Here is a 5,811-nt window from a genome sequence, read left to right as displayed (position 1 = left end):
GATGACTGAGAGGCTATCCAGAAGATAAGAGGCAAATCGTAGACTGAAAATCTGAAATTAGTTAGTTATTAACCTAAGTAATTTAATAGAAATTAAAATAAAAAAATTAATTAGATAATTAATATTAAAATTTGTAAATAAATAGTTAATATTCTAAATAATAATTAGATTTCACTCTAAAGTCTATTTTCATATCAAACTAATCGAAACAACTAAATGTGGCATCATAAGTCTAAAAAAATTAAAAAAAAAAATATTTCACAAATAACTTAAGCAAAATTTATAACTAACATAATAAATAGAAAGTATTGCAATTCAAAAAGCATAACGAAACGACACACCTTACGTCTCTAGGTTCCCACAGCTCCTATTTCCTGCATAAGAAGACCAAACGACATTAAATTAGGGAATGAATGCATATCTTTTATCAAGCTCTATTATGCCTTGGGTGTTGAGAAATGTGTACCATTATGAGTTCTCTTTCTCTAGCATATGTAGCATGTTTAAAATGAACAAAAAAAAATTAAAATATATGACAAAAATAGACAATTAAGAAATATATAATTAGTGCAATATATATATATATATTATTTTTTAAAATTAAAGATATTAAGTAATGAGTAACATATCTCCTCATAATTTCTCCTCTTTTTTTTTTTTCTTTTTTTTTTTGAAATATTCATTTTCTTTTCTCTAGTAGATATTTTCTAAATGAAATTAAAAGAGATGCAATACAAATAGTATATTAATGTTATAAAAAAAATGTTTAAAATAAATAGAAATCCATATATAATCATTCACTCAAAAAACCTAATAATTTAATAATCTCCTAGATTTGTATCATCCAATGATACATTCCCAAATACTTCATAAACTTCCTTCACAAACAGTTAAAAAAACTTACAAAAAAGAAAAAAAAAAACTTACATCTATTCACATGAAAGTAGAGAGGTTCGTGGAGTCCTAACGATCAAATGAATAATGACAAAATAGAAGATTAGAATGCTGAAGAAGAATTATGGTGCTCGTCAAGTCCAATTCACAAGATCATATGCCATGATCGAGAAGTTTCATCTGCTCGCACGAACGCATAGAGGGCAGAGGAGACGAGAGCAAATGGGATTAGCGAACAGGATAGGGAATAGAATTAGGTTTTGATTCTTCACTTCGCTCAGATACGCCCGATTCTAATCCTACGGTTTAGGATGCATTAGACCAGTTTTTTAAAACAGGCACCAGATTCCCGGTTAGAAAGCCGGGCAAACCTGTTCAACATCGGTTTTGTGCAATACCAGTTTTAGGAAGTGATGGACTGACCGGTTTGCCGTTTCACGATTCAACCAGTTGATCCGGCTGGTCCGATTTTAAAAACCTTGGAACTGACAGCCTTAAATTCCAGATTACTTTGTCAAACAGTTTTACATGATTTAACACTTATATTGTTAAACGATTTTTAAGATTTAATTTTAATAGGATTTACTAAATTTACTAAATTATACTAAAGTTAAATCCTACTTGTTGCCAGACAGCCTCTTCAGTAACAATTGTTATATTTGATATAAAGGAAAGCTTGCGTCATTTTTTGTGAAACTTTATTCTTAAACTTCCACGATAAAAGTCAATTGAAATAAAAATTACATCTTTTTATTATCATAATATATTGTGCAGAAGAAAATATCTAAGAAAATGACATGTTTGAAATATTAATCGAGCTAAAATAGAAAGAAAGTTTCATACTTTCACCCAAAAAAAAAAACAAATGAACTTTCATGCACTCATTTACCAAAAGAAATGAGTTTTGATAAATTACATGCATACCACTCTATATTATTTTAATATCAAATATATCACTTATATTTCTTTCCTGCCACTAAGAGTTATTTATTTTCTTGGGTAGGGTTAGGGTTAAGGTTAAGGTTAAGGTTAGTTAGATAAACAACACATGGACCAAAAATTAGTGTACTTTTTTATTTTAAAATAGTGAAATAGTGAATGATAAATTATAAAATAAGTTATTTAAATTTATAAACAATATCAGCTACAGTAGTAGTTATGGATGTTCTAGGGGTGTCAATTCGAGTCAACAGTCAGGTTCAGGTCCATCCCACCTTGAATCGGGTGTAAATAGGTTGATCAAAGCCCAACCCGTTTAGCTAGATGGGCCAGGATATACAACTCGGATCCGACCCGCATGGGTTACCGAGTTGACCGACCTGACCCGTGAACCCAAACAGATTATGATTTCCTTCCTCGACGTTGAGTAGCGTCGTGCAGGCCTTGGGCATGGGCGAAGAACCGGTGACCAGTGAGGCCGCATCCGCATGTGCGGCGCAGCGGCGGACTGTCGTAAGGTGTAGGCCGGACTTTGGAGGAGGCGAGAGCCGGGATGCAGTCATGCGGGGCAGTGAATCGGTGAGGCCGCACTCTGCAGGTGAGGCCGGAGGTGGAGAAGCTAGGGCGGCTAGGCGGGCTCGTATAGGTTGACTGGAGGAGATGCCAAGATAGGGTCAAGGCTCCTGGTCGAACGCTTGGCAGGCTTCACGCGACTCACGAGTTAGCCGGGTTGACCAGCATGTTTTTGGGCAACCTCGAACCCAACCCATTTTTCATACGGGTCAAAAATCCAAACCAGGACTGACTCGTTTTACAAACGGGTTGACTTGAACCAAGATTTTTCTGGATCAGGTTTCGGACCATGTCAAGTTTTGACACCCCTAGAATGTTCCAACTTGATTCTATTTAGCTCTTATTTATAAAAGTTGCCGTCAAGATTTTTAATAAAAATATTTGATGAATCATGAAGGGACTAAGAAGACTAGAGCTTTTCAAGGAGCTGATTCAGACATAAGACAAAAGAGTCATTTTCAAAGAGGAAAACCAGTTTACTCTACTTAATCGTTAGTTCTAACTAGCTTTTGTGTTTTCTTATTTTTTTCGTTATTTATTTTATGACATTACTTACAACTTCCCACTCTTTTCGCTGGCCGCCTGCCGCTCTTGTCCATTTGTAAGCTGCTCGCAAGTCTTGGTGGCCAACTATCACTGGAATATGTGTTGATTGATTGCTACCTCCATTTGCAATCATGATTGCTCCTACTAATTGCTAAAATATTATCAACACTATTCAGTGACTATTGCCCCCACTTGCTTGCGAATAACACCTTCTGTAGTGGGGGCATAGTCATTTTAGACAATCAATATTGGGTTGATTAGATAGATTGTTCCAAGAATTAAAAACCTTAGTACTTAGATATATAGGAGTCCTAGTGGATAGAGCGACTTCTAGCAACAGTAACAGACATTTGAGCATGATAGAGATCAAGTAAAAAAAATGGATATTTTGATTTACAAGATACAGCTTTAACCAAATTCATAATTTGTTTAAAATTCTAAATACAGACTGCCATAAAACCCTTTCACCACCTCCCCAAAGGACATCAGTCAAATTCATCTCTTACTTCATTAAGATCTTGTAAACACTACATCAATGAGTGTGACTAATATCACGGACTAACCATTAGTCTAGGGACTAATCTAGGTTCGACTATTATCACATATGGGTCATCAAAGTTAGTTAGGAAAATATAGGAGAAATAATATCAAGGCTGTGTCAAAGACTAACAAGTATGAATTCGAATAAAGCTACGAATATAGGGCCTATAAAAATAGGAGCATAGGTTCTACAAAGATAAGATTAAGTGTTGGATAACTTTGGTCTATGACAATGTTAGGACTAGGAATGACTAGGATCAAACTCGGAAGTATAAGCTGTCCTAGCCACCAAACGTCAATTGAATATGTTTGAGAATCTCAGGGTCTAGATTATCTCACATGCAATAAAACTTTCTTATTCTCACATACACCTATTAGAGCCACAAATCCTCTTGAAACCTATAATCTTAGAGGATATGAACGAAACTACAAGATCTTTTTATCACATTTTTAACCATAGGCAAAATACCTCCACTTAGTTGGTAGCCTTTTCTATGTGATTCTCACAAAAAATAAAATAAAAATAAAAAATAAAAAATTAAACATACAAATTTAGGACCATAAGCTCCAATTATATTGTAATATAATGTATAAAATGCAATGTCAAAAGCTATTCCCAATACTTGGCATGCATGTAAATACCAAATTTTTTTTTTTTTAATCTCAATCATTATTTATTTTTCATATTCAAATCTAAATTTAATAAATGAGGTTTACATAGATACTATTGAATGTTTATGTATTTACATATCTAATATCTAAATTATTATCTTTTTTTTTTAACACACAAATCCTTAAATAACATCAAGAATAATACTAACATTAATATTTTAAAAATAGAATTCATCTTTTCATACATATATTCTATTATGATTAAGATATTACATTGTTATATAACTAAATATAAAACTTTATGTACATAAAAAAATAATGTGGTATACATGTAAATCCCCCTTTACTAAATCATAGGGTTAATTAATGGAAAATACAAATTGATTCAATTTAATATAAAGTAATCAGTATGAATGCGACCTAATCAATCCATGGATCCTAATGCTCATGAAATGATCATGCAACCTTCATTTTTATGTGGTAGAGCTAGTGGCTATATCTATGTGATCTCTTAGAAGTGTTTGTAGTCCAATCCTAGAGAAGTGTCACATTTTATCCTCTCAACTTGGATTTTGTTCTCTATGAAGAACCAAGACATATCATCTTGTCTCAAGTTTTTTTGATTGCATGAAGAAAATATATATTTATTTGAATCAACCTTGGAGGTGGCAGCAGTAGAATTTCAGCTTTGATAAGCATCATAAACTCTATTTATGCTGGTTTCATCTACTAGCCAATATCTTAGTGAGAGACAATATTCCACCTATATTTGAGAGTTCTTTTGGGCTATCTTATTTGAATAAGCTTTGGTGTATTTGATGTGTGTTTCTCCATAGTGTTTGCTGATTTATGTGTTTTTCAGACCAGACCGTCTCTTTTAAATGATTAGCTTTATTATGAGTAAAAAAGGTTTGGAAATCCCTATAAAAGGATTGGAAAGATTGAGAACTAATGAAGGAGCTTTAGCGGGTTTTGGATTAGTGGAAAAAGAGTTGTAAATTTTTAATTTTTGCCCACAGTCGATATATTAGGGCAAATTATTGGGTCAGGTGACCGAAGCCATCTCTCCGTTCGGTCGCCAATAAAAATGCGCCATCTGTTAGGATTTTTTTTAATTTAATATTAACGCTTTATGTCTTTTCAGAGTTAGCGACCCGACCCGATAACGCTTTTCATTTGAATTTCGGCAAATAAAGAATGGAAACGCCGCGCGACATCTTCACTGTTACTCCAGCTCCAGCTCTGGTAAGCGCTCTCGGATTCCTCCATTTCCTTCGGTTCTGCATTAGCTTATTCCTGCCGGAGGTAGACGACGAACCTGTAGAAGATCATAAATCAGGAAGAGGTATGGTTGCGCCTAACATGCGCTTTACTTGCGCTTTCGTTGCGTTTAAGTTATATGCTAAATTTTAGGGTTTAGGGTTTGGTTATAATTTTTTTCATTATTTGTTTAATGTAATGTTCAAATGTTTATTTTCTGATATTTCACGCTTCTTCTCTTCGTAAATGAATGAAGCAAATGATACGAAAGGTTTACGCTATCTTCTAACTTTTTTGGTTTAGTAATAGTTGTATAACTAGCATATATGTTCAATGAGGTAATAAATTTTTGTTTTTTTTTCGGAATTTGAAACTTCTTGAAGCTAAATAATTACGAAATGTAAGGTTGCGCTATGGTTGCGCTATGGTTGCGCTATGGTTGCGCTA

The 5,811-nt window shown here is 33.6% G+C and overlaps 1 pseudogene; it reads left to right on the top strand.

Moving 5' to 3' along the window:
- The first annotated feature begins 5,301 nt into the window (after positions 1-5,301).
- Positions 5,302-5,811, top strand: part of LOC110098726 — a 4,209-nt pseudogene continuing 3,699 nt past the window's right edge.

This window comes from Dendrobium catenatum, unplaced genomic scaffold, assembly GCF_001605985.2.
Source record: "Dendrobium catenatum unplaced genomic scaffold, ASM160598v2 fragScaff_scaffold_1065, whole genome shotgun sequence".
Taxonomy (NCBI): Eukaryota; Viridiplantae; Streptophyta; class Magnoliopsida; order Asparagales; family Orchidaceae; genus Dendrobium; species Dendrobium catenatum.
Note: the sequence above shows the minus strand (reverse complement) of the source record. Positions and strands in the feature narration are given on the sequence as shown.